Source organism: Agelaius tricolor, unplaced genomic scaffold (assembly GCF_023055355.1).
Source record: "Agelaius tricolor isolate 1412-34295 unplaced genomic scaffold, bAgeTri1.0.p SCAF_17, whole genome shotgun sequence".
NCBI lineage: Eukaryota > Metazoa > Chordata > Aves > Passeriformes > Icteridae > Agelaius > Agelaius tricolor.
Genome location: NW_027269277.1, coordinates 7,530,484 through 7,546,401, shown reverse-complemented (window position 1 = coordinate 7,546,401; position 15,918 = coordinate 7,530,484).

The following is a 15,918-nucleotide window of genomic DNA, read 5'->3' as shown; positions in this document are numbered from 1 at the left end:
GGTGCTGCTGGTGTGCTGCAGGTAACCAGCCCAGGGGGAAGGAAGATGGGTCTGGTTCACCTACAGATAACTGGGAAATTTCCTGAGTCTGCCACTTTCTCACATTTAAATTCTTCCAAGAAAAGCATATTTCATTTTACCTAGAAAAGATGACTCCACTCAGAGAAGCAGGAGATTGAGGTTGGGGCTGGTCAGGTTTCTGTGTGCTTACCAAGAAATATGAACAACTCCACATACAGATCCTTGCAAACGTGTCTTCTCTGCTTCATGCCCGAGTTAACAAGTGTTTTGGGAGTGTCTTCCCAACATTACAGAGATAACTAGCAAGGTTAAAGAACTCTAGATTTTTTTAAAATGTTTTGTAAATATTCGTATTTAAGTATATACACACGTGTATTTACGAAAACTTTAGGAGATTGTAAACTTCCCTGCCATGCTTATTTAAAATGCTTTTAAGGAGGACTTTTGCTCCTGGAGCACCTTACCTTGCTCACTTCTTTGAGTTAAGCAGAGATTTCCACACAGAAAATATCAGATAGAACTCAAAGCAGAAACGGGTTGGATCCCAAGTGTGTTCTGCTCCCCCTGGCCCATCTTCACTTACCTGCTGTGGAAGCAGACACCAAACCTGCACTGGCTTGGGGCACACAGCAGAGCCCTGGCACAGGTGCCCAGGAACCTCCAGCCTGGCTGTGAGAAGTGGAACAAGACCAACCTTGCAAGCCAGTTCCCTCCTGCTGGTGCCTGCAAGGACACGTGGCTGCGTGCCAGCAGAGGAATAACCATTGCCCCGTGCTAGTTATGGGGCAGGGATGCTGCAAGGCTGTGCTAATTAGCGCTTGAGACGCCTCTGTGATCTGGAGATGAAAGGTGATTTACAGCTGCTAATTATTGCTCTCCTTCATGTGAAGTCTATTATTTCCTGGTGTCCCTCACTTTGACTCATGCCACATCCCGTATTTGGCACAGGGCAGGTTTGTGGTGCTTTGCATCTCCAGCTGCTTGCACACTGCACAAGTGTGAGATCTGCTCTCAGCATCCATTAGAGGCAGCCTGGCTGTGTCCATGCTTGGGAAACTTGGGCTGGAATTTGCTCTAAGTTGCAATATTTGGGTAGGTGGCTTAGCTGGTGGATTCAGAGGAGCTGCATTCAGTGCTGGGTACTCAGCTGGGTTGTGCACTCAGCTCTGTGAGCAGTCAGAGGACCAGCTGGGTGAACCAGAGAGGAGAAACAGGAATATCCCGAGCTTCTCTGCTGGGGACTGCCCCAGGGAAGGGGAAGAAGCCAGAGAGGACCAGACTGGGCCTCCTAGTCTATGGCTTCTCATCTGTGTCCCAAACCTTCTGGGCAGGAATTACAAAGCAGGAGAGGTTTGTGTCTCTGGCAGGTGTCTGGAGGGAAGGGATATTAACATGGTTTTGTGAACAGCCCATGGATAGCAGAAGGAACAGGTATATTCAATGTTCTTCCCACGTTATGCCCCATGGCACATACAGGTTGCAAAAGCAAGTGACATTTTGCTCTTATTGCAAAATAAAACAGCAGAAAGTGACACGTGGCGTAAGGTAGTTGTAACAATAGAGGAAGAAATATCCCTGATACTCTACACCAAAAACAATTCTAGCACAGAGTGGGATTTCCTTCCCCCTCACTCACTGTGCAGCTCTCCAGCTGGGAAGTAAATGGCCACTCACACAAGCTGGCACAAGGCAGTCAGGGATTTTTACAGCTGAAAGAGATCTACCTCCTGCCTAGCCCACAGCAGTTTCCACCTTCTTCCCTGAAGTCCACAAGATTTTAAACCTGTAAATTATGTGACTCCCAGGCAGCCTCACGTACCAGAGAACAAGGAGGACTTGATGGGGCTTCAGGTCCTAGAGCAGCCCTCTCTCCATCACCCTGTTCCCCTGGCTCCACCAAGCCCTCCTGGCAGCTGTTTGCCTACACAGTGAATTGATCTGGGGCTGCTCTTACTCTCCCCATGGACACAACAGTCACACTCTAATTCCAGCCTTGGCTTGCTCTCAACAAACCCATTTAGGTCCTGTGCCACCTCCCCAGGAGCCATCGATGGCAAGAGCCCTGCCTGTGCTCTGCCAAAGCCCCACTGCTGTACCCAGAGCTGCCCACGGGGGTGGAACAGGAAGGAACCCCAGTGCTGAGCAGAAAGCAGATTGCAGAGCTGCACCCCAGTGGCAATGCCATGCACACAGAAAGAGGCTGTTCCAGAAATGCTTGTGCCAAGGGGGCTGATGAAGGCTGCAGTGGCTCTCTGGGCCAGTGTCACCCTCACACCCTCCTGCAGATCCCCTTGTGGGGGCCATGAGACCCATGGTCCCTGCAGCCCATGCTGGAGGAACGTGGTGCTTCAGGCTGATGTTGTGACACCTTCCCCTGCTCCACATTCCTGCAGTATTGTGAATCCTCTGAGGTACTAGGAGAGCCACAAGGCAATTCCTTTTCTGGCTACAAGACGATGAATGGAGTGAACCAAACACTGCTATGGGGAGTGTGGTTACTGATTAGAGGTCCCACCTGTGCTGCAAAGGGAAAACACAGAAAGATCCCCACCATAAAATCTGCCTTCTGCTGTGTTGTATTATTTTGCTGCAGCATTTTCTTCAGAAGGTTTTGTCCTGAATTCCTCAATGTGTCAGGGCAGAGGGGCCTTGGCTCCCAAGTTGCTTTGCACATCACTCACCCTCATGGCAGTGAAACCAGCATTTGCTGGGACAAGGTCCTGCATTGTCTTCCTGCACTTCTGTATGGATTCTACTAACCAAGGGAAATGCTGAAAATAAGTCTTCAAAACCTAACCTAGCTCAAGTAGAAGCTGATTTTAATGGCCACTGCTGAGTATTAACCTTAAATGTGTTACCAAGGAGTGAGCAGAGACACAGGCCACGAGCACCACTTAGAAATTGACATTTTACATAAGAGGTTGACAAACCAGATCATTTTGACACCTTTGATAAGATAAATCATGGTGGAGTATTAGAATTCTTTTATTTTTAGGAGCTGAATATTCTCAAATAACAGTTTTTAATAACCACAAACGATGACATCAAACTGCCACACCCCTAACTGAAATCATCACTCACTTCTTCTGGCAGGTAGGGAGGGATTTCTCAGCTTTCCTCCTCCTTTTAAACAACCTCTGCAGCAAAGAAACATTAAAAGGTGGAAAAAACACACAATCTTGCGTGGTGGTGACATTGACAGATGTGATGGTGCGGGCTGTACATGACGTTGTGATTTTTTATTAATAACTCTGCACTGCAGAGCTCAGTTAGGAAAAGAAGGAGTGCCTGAGCGCGTGGGGAGGACAGCTTTGTTCTTTGGACTTGCAAGAGAAAGAAGGTAACGTCAAAGGTAGAAACACAGGAGGGGAACAAGGCTCACAAAGGAGGCAATGGGCTGTGGGTGGCTGTGAGCATCAGGTACATGCAGAAATGAGACCCCAGCCATCAGGCATCCAGGCTTTCAATCAATTGACTTGGATCAGCAACAAGAGGGCAGGAAAAGATGCTCTCGATTTGTGCAGCAGATAAGAGAGGTCCAGTTGTTTTAAACAAAAGGGTTTGGGAGTTTTTCTTTGCTGACTATTATGGTGGATTACCCACAGAAAAATGCTCCAGCAAGGCAGTGTTCTTGTCCCCCCTGGCCCACACAAATCACCCATGCAGAGGTGAGCAGAGCCAGGCAAGATGGGGAAGGAGGGATTCCTTCTCCAAAGCCAGCAAATGGCTGCAGCCGCCCCATTCACCCCTCTCCCGAGCAGCCAGGGAGGAGCTGCTCTGCAGGAGGACACGGGCGGCTGCAGGAGCAGCCGGGCTCGGCCCCGCGAGTGCCAGCGTGCGATGAACACACTGTCCCCAGTCACGTCGCCGCACCGCCGAGGGGAAGGAAACCGAGCTTCAAAGGGAGGGAGGCAGGAGGGGCCCGAGTTTCCGGGGGCGGCTGCTCCCCAGTGTTTGTCATCATCCGAGAGAAGAGTGAAAGTTTTCGCTCTTGGGATAATTATTAAAGACATTTGGGTCTTGCTTTCACATGCCCTCTTCTTTTTTGTTTTTTTAATTAACTGTAAACCCCATCCTGACTGCTAAACAGGGATCTGTGGAACTGAAGCTTGTATAAATGTGGTGATTTATGTTCCTTTGGAAGTGAACTGGCATTTCTGAGGAACCCCACCCAAGCCTAGCAAATACCATGGGAGTGCACTGACTCACTGGCTGCTGGCACTCGCTCCTCTCCCTCCACGGCTGGAGCCCGCAGCCAGTTTGGGCACATGTGAGACAGTGCTGGTGAGCGAACCCGGGTCCCCAGAGACACCTCACACTGAGGAAGTGCCTGCCAAAACCTCGGGCTCCCGGGAGAGGCTCAGAAGGGAAGAACAGCAGCGCTGCAAGGCTGAGTCAAGCTGTAATCAGCGAGCGATGCTGGAGGAAGCAGCGTGCTGGCACAGCCTCTGCCTCCAGCCAGGGTAAGAACTGCTGCCAATTAAGGAGCGTTCGAGTCACCCGGAGGCAGAGGAGAGCCCTGCCGAGTGGCCGGCCTGGCAAGCCTTGGCAGAAGCCCCTTTGCTCTGCTGCACCGTGAGAGCAGCCGGGAGGGCAGATGAGCTTGAGGAAGCTGTAAAAAATACCCAGTGCTGCCTGCAGAAAGATCAGCCGAGGCAGCAATACCCGCTGAGCACCTGACACGGAGGAGCCTGACTTACAGAAATCAGTTCAGCCATTTGCAGGTGCGGTCTTGGTGAAATAAATAAATAAAAAAAGACATCACCACATTGTTAAAATGGCCCCTGCCTACTCAGTGCTCTGCTCCCTCACATTAATGCAGTTGTGTTTGATGAATTGAGGGAGGAAAGTCCCTTTTGACTGCAGTGCTCCCAACAGGCTGCAGAGCCACCCTTAGAGGCTGGCTCACGGGGCATCTCCCAGCTTTTGCATACATCCTATATACAAAAAAGTCCCCTGGGACCACCTGTTCACTAAGGAGACCCTTTTCCCATGCACCCAGAGAGAACAGCACTGATCACGGGTGTACCTGGGTGGTGTTTGCCTGGAAGAAATGTGCTGGGCTCCTACAGCTCCCAAACGCCACACCGTGAACCAGCTGGGCCGGTCTTCCCCTGTTGGATTTTTTTTGTTTGTTTGTTTGTGGTTTTTTTGCTAGCTATCCATCCAATATCAGCTGTAATAAAAAAGGCAAATCAGAAAACAATGCCGTCTGTTTGTGTGCTGTAAACTGGGAGAACAGCTGCTACTCCTGGGCTAAATGGGAAGCCTTTCCTTGACAGCCATAAAAAGCAGGGTTTCTCCTTTCAGTTGCTGCATCATATCACAAAGAATGGCGTCTGCCAGCCTTGCTGCCTTTTTTTCTAAATAAAACCAGGTACAATGGTGGGGAATAGCACACAGGAAACAACTCTGCCCCTCAGTGCTCAGCTGTGCCTTTGGAGAGCCTGAGAGGCATTTGAAAAGCAAAAAAATTGTTTCCTGACAATGTCCAGCATGCAGGGGAACCTGGACATGCTCTGTCCCTGGTATGTCCCTCTGAATCATCTCCAAACACAAGCAGCACCATCCCCCTGGAGCCTTTCCCTGCATATCACAGCACTGAGAGACACAGTGTCTGCTGTGCATTGCAGATCACTTTGGAATAATATCTCCATCTTAGGTTGAAACAAACCTCCCTGGGTCATTGGGGGACTCAGGATGTGATGATCTATGGAGGTATCACCCTTTCCCAAATGGGTTCTCATTTCTTCCTCCAGGGTCACTGCTCCAAGCAGAAGTGTGTGACAGGCTTCATCAGAAAGTAAAAGCTGCTCTAAATCTACTCTTGGTAGCCCAGCCTGCACACTCCCCACCGTCCCCAAACACACAGAGGCTTTGTTTAAGCATTACTCAGCTAATATTTCTTTTTCCATGACTTATAAAAGGTGCACTAATCACTGTGGGAAAGCAGGAGAGGCCAGGAAGGATTGCCACTCCTTGCACCACCACAGCTCCAAGCCCTGACCCTCAACTGTGACCGTGTGTGTGTCCCAGCCACCGAGCTCTGCATCCCCCTCTGTGCCAGGGCTGGGCTGCAATCCTGGAAAGCCTTCCCAGGTAGTTACCCAGTGGCTGCTACTCTCTCCCAGCCTGCTGCTGGATTTATTGGCCTCAGTGACAGGTCTTTTGGGGACTTGCAGTGGCAGGCCTGGAGCCCCTTTGAAACTTTATACAGATGGGAGTACAAAAAGAGCACAGGAGCAAGAGGATATAAATAAATGGGAGATGTCTGCTCTTGGCTGAGAATAACCCTGTTTGATGGGAGAAAACTTTTGTCCTATTTTCTGTTTTATCAGTGGAACAGCACTTGACAAGACAACTGCTTGGCTTTTCTTTTCTTGTCATTCAGAGGGAAACATTTCTGCCTTAACAGAGCTGATGTTTCCTTGCAGACAGAAAAGCAGCCTGCACCCGAGCTGCAGCAGAGACAGCTCATCAAAGCCCCAACAAAGCTGCTGTTGTGCTGTAAGGCAGCAAAGCAAACAGCCTGCTCCTGTTATCATCTGGGCTTCACATATGCAGCCCTGTGACCACCATTAACAACAGCATGGGCTAAATTCTCATATCCCGGCTCTCATTCTGTTCCACTAACTGCCCCACTCTTTCCCATAAAGCTGCCAGGGCAAATAGTTACTATTTGTGAGAATGCAGGGCTTGCAGTGCCTGCATGGCTCCTCCTGGCCTTGCACAGGGCATTAACCTCCTCAAGAATCCACCAGCACACAGGGATTGCATCACCAGCTCCCAGTGTCAGCTCCCAAAGGAGGCAAAAATGAATATCTGCTATCCTAAAGCATGCCTTATAAACAAGCATCGTTTAGCTGAGGAAAATGGGGTCTCAGGAGGCTGCCAGAATCTGGACTTTGCTGGTGAGCTGGGAGCTCTCTTTCCCTGTTTCCCAAGGCAAAGAGGGCTCAGGCAGAAGGAAAACAGAGAAGCTCCCTCTCCCCCAGACCCAAGGACTCCTCTCTCTGGGAATCAATACTGGGGACACAGGGGACTTTAAGATTTGGTGAATTTGTGGGTGGTGGGCACAAAAAAATCTCGGAAGCAGGAGAAACGTGGAATTACAGATGGAACAGAGTTGCAAAAATAATTTCCTGTGTTCTGAAACATTTTAACTGACTCCTGGACACCTTCAACAACGGCTGTGCTCCTGAGAGTGGAATACTGTGTAAAAGCATCTCCTGGGTGTATACACAAGGTTTCAGTGGGAAGAGGAATACAGGGCAACATCCAAAAGGACCAACATCCCCTATCCTGGGACATTCTCAAAAGGCAACATTTAGATGTATTGAAATAAATGCCTTTTTCCATCTAAAATTTTGACCAACACCAGCATATTCAAGCAATGCACTTTATTTTCAACAAACTGTTCCTACAGGTTTGGGGTTTTTTTGTTTGTTTGTTTTGGTTTTTGTTTTGGGTTGTTTTTTTTTTTGGGTTTTTTTAAAGGTTTGCCCCTCAAAGACACCCATTATTTTCCCAGCGGAGAGGTCAGGAGCAGGCAGGGCCCGGGCTTTGGGGAGAATGGCAAGAGCCTGGCAGCAGGATGGGGATTGGTTTTTCCATGGCTCCCTCTAGTGTGTACAACCCAAAATGGGATTGAACACGCACAATGAATTTCATGCACTCCATGCAACCTAAAATAGATTTAATACATCAGGCACTTAAAATGTATTTCCAGAGAAGATGTTTGCTCTAGTAGAAATACTGCCACTCTTGCACAGAAAAACAGCTACTGGGGCTGCGGGAGCAGCTGGCTGAATTTTGCATGCTCACAGTTTGATTTCCTGTGTTTCTGAACCAAAAATTAAAAGGTCAGAAAGACTCTTCTGTAACAGCAGCTCTGGCCTATTTTTCACCTATTGCTTTTTCATTTATTCATATCTTCCTCAGGGACTGATCTACCTTTTAGAATAATAGGGTTATTTTCTGAGACTAATCTAAGAAAATAAATTAAAAAGTCTAAACCTTTCATTAGATCTCAAAGAGACAGAATTTCTCGGTCAAGGAGAGCTGAGACACTCAGGAATAAATGTCCAGCAAATAACATTTATTAATTATGCATATTCATACTCACAGCCATGGACAAAGGCAGCCTCCCCCAGCAGACTTGCAGGAGGCTGCCTGCAAACCAATGTGTTAAGTAAACAGCTCCTTTATTGGTCCAAGTAGTCACGTAGTAAAGCAGATCACATTTCCAAGTAGCTGTGGAGCAAAATAATAGAAAAGCTATTAAAGTCCAGAGAAAGATTGCATTATATTGCCTAAATTAAAGCCTAAATCAGCACTGATGTAAATATTACGGTTCCTACTTTCTTCCACTTCTGAATACCAAGCAGAACTTGGCCAGCACATAGAAATCCTTTCAATAAATGCCTCTTTTCGCCCTGGACCTCAGATGGGGCCAGGGAGGGGAGAACTTTGCCCTGAGGGCAGAGATCCTGGCACTGGATGAGGGCCAAGATCAGGCTGGGTGGTGATGTCCAGGCATCTCTGCTGCTTGGCAGGTGGGAACATCAAATATTGTTCCCCATGATCAGCAGCAAAGTTTTCCTCACACAACAGGCCTAAGGCAAGGAGCATCCTTGGCTTTGGGGCCCTGAGAAATGGGCTCTTCTCTGAGGTCTCACAAGAAAGCCAGCCTTGAGATGTGCTCCATAAGTCCCCTCCTATCTTGACTGCATCTTCTTTGCTCCCCTGCATGCTGAGCCCTCCCTTAAGGAGCCAGGCTGACCATCAGACCAAGCAAAATAAATTAGCCACACCCCAACACTTAGGCCAAGCAAATCCAAGGTGCATCCTGCTTAATTATTATCTGCCCTGAGAATGAATCAGAACAATTTCCCAGCTATGGTGCTGCAATTGCAGGGGATGCACCCGACCCCCCCCACAAGGTCTGTGAGGAAGATGAGCAGTGCCAGGGTCAGATGAGGACCATTGACCTCTATCACAACCAATATATAAATGACCAATATATAAAATGGTCACAGGTTGTAAAGCAGGACAGTTCTGTCATGCAGCTGACTGATGGAAGGCAGCTTTGCCATGCTGTCACCCTCAGGGCAGCCTCCATCCCAGCCCAAATGCAAATGCTGCACTCTCCATGCCCGGGTTTCCCTTCCAGGGAAGGCTCCAGGGCTGCACAGTGGCCCTGCACAGCATCCTGCAGGGGACAGAACCTGGCAGCTCTGGCACCAGCCCCACAGGCACAGGGACAGCACCACTGCCCCAGAGGCTGGTGCCAGCTGAGATATTTCTTAGAGGGGACAGAATGAACTGACCCATGAATATTCAGAGCCCTCATAGCAGCTGGACCTTTTCTAAGAGCACGTCACAAGTGTTAAGGGTGGCTGAGATGATTGGATTGTCTCCACTTGGCCTCTGCACTTGGTGGGCTCCTCCACAATTCAGAATGCAACTTTATCTGCCCAAAGTGTCCCTCACAGAGCAGCAGCCAGCCTTCATCTGGAGACAGCAGGAGCTGGAGGATCCCCTGCTCCCCTCAGTGGCTTGTTCCAGCAGTTAATCACCCTCACTCAGAAATTTGTGCATGAACCAGAAATATAAAATTAATGATTTCTCTCATCTCCTGCCTTGGCAGCCTGCTTGGGCTGCTTGTTCTACTGACAACAATGATTCAGTAATCTGAAAAACATTGTACTTCATTTACAGTATTAACAGCTGAGCCTACAGATACAGAGATGGTATTTACCCTTGTGGAAAAGCTGTCCTACAGTGTGCAGAAGAATGAATTACCTTACACCTTAATTTCTAACATTGCCTCTGCAACCTTTGGTTTGGCCTTCACTTGTATGCAGAAGTGACAGAAAAGCAGCCAGGTCAAAGGGGTGAGGATTTAGGGCATGGGTTACCAGATTCAGCACAGAAGAAGGAGGCAGGAGCATGTGGACCCCACTCTCCCTTTATCACAGCTCATGGTCCATGCCTTACAAACCTCCAGCCCAAGCACTGTTGTCTTATCCACCACCCAGGTGTCTTGGGAGGAAAAACTCTGCTGACAGAGTGAGCTCTGTGAGTTCCATCCTGCTCAGGAGCTGAGCACCACTGGGAAAAAGTGGAGAGTCTGACATTTCAGTGCTGATCTTCTTCTCCCCATCCAAAATCTGACCTGCCACTCCCAGAAAATCAATGCAGCCAAACCAGATAATGCCACCCCCTCTGCCCTTCCACGGGAAAGGCAGACATCAGCTATGACAAATGCAGAGGGCCACAAAAAGTGCACTGCCTTAAAGAGCCATCAGAGTCATTTTAAAATCAATGTGATGTTTGACAAAGAGCCAGCACGACTCCTTCCAGACTGGCAGTGCCATCCTGAAAGGCCCTGGAAGGGACTGAGAATTCTGCAGGCAGCACTTTGCACACACTGATGCCAATGCAGCATTTTCTCAGCAAGGCCATAAAAGCAAATTAAAAAAAAAAAAAAAAGAAAAAGGCAGCATTGCAATGGTGTGAGCAGCTGGTGAGGGGAAGTGGCACCGGGAGTGAGTCAGCAGCACCACAGGGACCCTGCAGAGCCACCCCCACACCATGGGCGTGGATGGCCAGGCAGCCACAGTGAGGGGAATGTGCTCTGAGGGCACCAGAGGATGGCAGGACATCCTTAATTATAATTTCTGTTCTCTCCACGGTGAGAACAGAAGGTGGAGGTGGTGTCTGGAGGACACCATAGAAGGGACTGTTTTGGAAGCTGCTGCTGCCAACCGTCCCCCCTGGCTGGCGTGGGGCTGGCAGTGCCTCCCTGGCACATCAGAGCAGCCCCAGCAGGCAGCATCACTCTGGCAGAGCCTGGTGCACGTGGGCTCCCTGGCAGGACCTGGCTGGACTGAGGGATCTGTGAGCAATCCCAGAATGGCTACAGCTGAAACACAGCAGTGGCACCCACGGTGTGGCAGGGCAGGGGGGCACAGGGCTCACCATGGGCACTGTCCTTCCCTGTGCCCCCACTTACCCAGCCTGAGCATCCCAGATGTGAGGTCCCAGACGTGGCTCACTGAGGAGAGGATTAGCAGCTCACAAATCTTCAGTGGTTTCCAGAATGAGGATCACATTCCAGGCTCCTTAGCTAGGCTAAGAGTTCTCCACCATTCCTCCTGGCAATGCCTGCCCATGTGTCACCTCTTGGCTTAGCTGCCTGCCAACAATGGTGGGACCTGGCACCACCTGGGCCACCTCCAGGTGTGAGTCCTCCCTGTGCAAACTCAGGCACTGCAGCACAGGACCTGAGGGAATCAGTTCTGTGATTCCCTCCTCAATATTCCCATATGTTTGTACTAGAAGAATACATTTTTCTGTATTTTAAAAATTCAGCATATCACTACTTTTTATTCTCAATTCATTACTCCCACAAAGCACCTATAACTTTTATATATATAAATAAGCAATACACCCAGACCTGCTCATTGCATTCCTCTGTGCACCCCAGCAATTAGCTCCTCTGATATGAGGGGCTAACTGTGTGATTTTCTATTGAATCAAAATAAACACAAGTCCATGAGAAAAACTCAAAGGATTACAACAAATCCTTTGGGGCAAAGGCAGCAGCAGGGAATGCACTTCCCAGCAGAGATTATCCCACATCATCAGCAGCCCTGGGAACTGAGGAAAGGGGAATTCCTGGCCTTCAGTCCAGCAGCAGGAGTTACCCCAGGTGTGGCAGTTCTTCAGAGAACACAAAAATCCCAGTAATGACTGTAAACCTGTGGCTGGTGTCTGCAAACAACCATGGGCACACTGGGCACCAGCCAGTGGCACCTGGGGTCCATCTGCATGTGGTGGCTTCTGCCCAGACCAGAACACACAGCCTGTGTTCCCAGGGGGGGTGTGCACCACAGCACCTTTCCTGCAGGGAGAATTTGGACTCTTTGTGTATTTACAGCCCCATAAAATTGTGAAGCTGCTCTCAGGAGCAGAAGTTCCTGCCTGGCCCAGGCTGTGAGTCCTGAGCAAGCACCAGTTACAGCCAGCCTGGGCTTTGGACAGGAGGGGTTTTATGGAGCTGATGTTTGGGATGGGAGCTGGTGCTGAGGGCCCCTGCCCAGCTGTTGTTCCTCACCCAGCCATAAAATCACTTCCTGCACCCTCTCTGTCCGCAGATCCCCGTGGGGCCGGCTCGGGGCCAGCACTCAGCCACATGCAGAGCACACCTGCACATCCAGGGATGCTCCAGGAGGGCTGGGCCCCCTGTCCCGTGTGTCCCATCCCCAGCAGCACCTCCCAGGGCATCCCTGGTGGGCTCTCACCAACCCCCAGACAGGGACAGGGACAGGGACCGGGACCCATTAGCAGGGGACTGACTCCAGAGACTGATGCTGCTGAGGGTGCTGCAGCCATTCAGACAGCTTTATTCATTAGTAATTAGGCAGGCGTTGTCTGGCATCTAGATTAATCCCACTTTTAATTATTTTGAAACTGTGTGAGATTTCCCAGGCATTAAAGATTATGTACGCGCTTGCTGATTCCACAGCAATTATTCTAATGTAATGATGTCTATTAATACCCTTCCCAGCTTGCCATGCCCAGAGGGGAAATTCCCAGTCTCCCCCTGTGGAGCACACATCTCCCACAAGGCATAACCCCCCTATTCACCTGCTTACGTGGCACAAAAGAACATTTTCCATATGCTTCACCTAATATTAATAACATTACAGAGCTGGTGCTGGATCAAGTACCAAGCAATGATAGCAAAGGGGAGAGATCCCTTACAGCCACAGCCCACCCACATCCCTTACAGCCACACCCACCAAAAACCAGCATCTTATATTTGTAGGATGTTTTGAAAGGAAAAGGTCACAATATTCCTATCCCAAGTCAGGCGAAATCATTTAATCTGATATCAAAGGTTTAATTCAGCTTGTGCATCATTTGAGCTCATTGCAGATTGCCTTTACAATATAAAGAAAGCATTTAAAAGAGGAATGTAGTTTCAAAGAGGGACAATGAAGTGTGAGCTGACAGCCTCAAACCATAGAGCTACTCCAAAATCTCACCTTTCCTTTGGTCTAAACATCCCCCAAACTCATCAATTTCCAACTATAATTCTCATAATCTCCAAACTTCATGTATCAGAGAGTTTGCTATTCACTGGCAAGACAAGTATTGTGCCATTGGCCACCAACTGATACTGTGGAGCTGAGACAGTTATCAGAATGAGGGCTCGAGTGCTGTGCCAGGACCCATTTGCATCCCTCTGCCCATGAATGCCCATCAGAAAATACATATATTTGACATTAATCTCTCCAGTTTATATAGAGGTTTATGTCCACAACTGCTTGTGCACATCCTATCAAGTGAAAACCTTATTTGCAGTCATATGAGGGAACAGATTAAAATAGCTGAGATACCAAAAGGCAGTGGTTGTACTGTCCTGAAAATGAACACTCAGCTCTCACTATAACTATTTTGATTGTTTTGCATATATATTGTTTCAGCATTTCATTGCTTCCCAAACAAAAAGCGATATAACCTCTCCTGCCTGGCCTAATGTATCCTCACAGAGCTAAACTGCATGACAGAGCTGCTGGGTAGAGACCACGGGTAATTTGGCTGATAGATCCTCTGGAAGCTCAGAGCTAAATTCGATTTCAGGCCCAAACTCGTCAGCCCGTCTCTAGAGATGGCAGAGCAGTGATATTAGCACGATGGCAACGCCGTTCACTCTGAACTCAAGAAATGGATTAAATGAAATTACACTCTTCCCTGATGAGGCTGGTGGAACAGGGAGATTGCTTTAGGAAACCCAGAATTGAATTTCATAGGTAAGAGTTCGGATGCTGGGCTATTTACTCAGGAAGGTTTGTGCAGGCTGCTCCTCCATGGAGCCACAGCTGCCAGGAGGGCAGGAAGGACACAGTGCCAGCTGCCTCCAGAGCCTGGAGCCCACCCTCATTCGGATCACTGCTTGGTTTGGCAGTGCTCCATTCACTTTGGAGGCAGGAGACCCCACATCCCCATCCCAGCATTCCCATTCCCATTGTGAAGGACTCTCCACTTCTCCCTTCTCAGGCACTGCCCCCCAGCAGGCTGCAGCAATAACCAAACCACCCCCAGCTCCTCCCAAATGCTCTGGAGACAGGGATATTTCTATTAAGTGGAAGATATAAAATTTATCACCTGCTCAGAAAACACCTCTCCTGCAGAAGATGTCTCTGTAAGGATGAGCTCTCCACCCAGAGCTGCTCTCTGTGCCTCCCTGCAGGACTGGGCCAGCCTGGCAGCTCAGGGCTGCAGCTCAAGATTTACATTTGTTTGACAGGTTTCCTCAATTACCTGATAATTCTGGCTCAAATTTAAGAGAGGAGATGTGTCACATTTTCTTCTCGTCTCCTCACTGATTTCATGAGCAGAAACTGCAATTGCACTGGTATCTGTCAGGTGTTACCCGTGGCTCTGATATTTTGGATAATGTGTGAATTTTAAAAACTACATGAAAAAGCTCATTAGTTCATTTTTACTCAAAAATTACACCACTGAAATACACCAAATGTATTATAGCACACTAAAATGGATCATTTGCCATATAAAGAGGATGCAAAGGTCATTGACAAAAATCAGCTGAGCAGTTCATGCCCAACAGCCTTTACATACCAGGTACCCTTTAGGAAAGCTTTAGTCCCAAACTCTAAGACCCAAATACAGCCCTTTGCAAGGTCACACAGGTCTCACAGTTATCAACTCCCCAGGTTTTTTTGAGGACAAAAGGAACCAAGACTTTCTCTTTAACATGAATTTTAGCAATACACATCTCCTCACAGCCCCGGGCTCCACCCTGACTGGCCCAGGTGGGTCTGGCAGTGCCAGAGGTGCTGACATCCCTTTCCATCCCTGGAAACTTAAAGAGGCCTCTTGGTACTCCAGAGAGTTTTCCTACCGTGTCTCCAGGCCATTCAAAGCTTGCCAGAGGGTTTGAGGGCTTCTTGACTCACTGCTGTAGCTCCTCAGCTTCTGAAGTTTGTCTGTCCAAACACATCCCCCACTGCCCCATCCTTCCCCTCCCGCAGTAAGAGTTTTCTCAGCTGTCAAATTACTCCCCTCGAAAGGCAACCCCAATTGGTTTTAGCCAGACTTCACAGCTGGGTGCTTTTTTAGCTTCAGGGAAGCCTCTCACACGACCTCCATCCCATTAGCAGCTCCTGCAGCACTCTCAGTGCACTAACAGACCTGTCTATAAAGCCAGTTAAATGCAGATCTGCCGGCAGACCCCTCCACCCCCTGCTCCCCAGGGCTCAAAAAGCCTCACAGAGGTAGGATGCCCCTGCAGGTACTCACAGGAGAAGGGCAGCTCTGTCCTCACAGGGGAGTTCCAGCAGATCAAGGCCAAGTCTCCCGTGGACACCTTCATGACAACTGTCCTGCTGCAAGCCTGGCAAACTCGTGGGCCTTTTATAGACAGCAAAAAAAAAAAGCCTCCATCCAAACTGTCAAAAAGTGTCTTTGTGGCATCTCTGGCCAAGAAGATGCTCAGAGGGCTGGAGAACCTCAGCTCTGGAGACAGGCTGAGAGAGCTGGGGGTATCCAGAGCCTGGAGAAGGCTCTGGGGACATCTCAGAACCCCTTCCAGTGCCTAAAGGGGCTCCAAGAGAGCTGAAGAGGGAGTCTTGACAAGGGCATGGAGGGATAGGACAAGGAGGAATGGCTTTAAACTGAAGGACAGAAGATATACCTAAGATATCAGGAAGAAATTCCTCTCTGTGAGGGTGGTGAGGCCCTGGCACAGGTTGCTCTGAGAAGTTGTGGATGCCTGGAAGTGTCCAAGGCCAGGTTGGACAGGGCTTGGAGCAACCTGGGACAGTGAAAAGTGTCCCTGTCAATTTTTTTTGTGTCCCCAGAAGG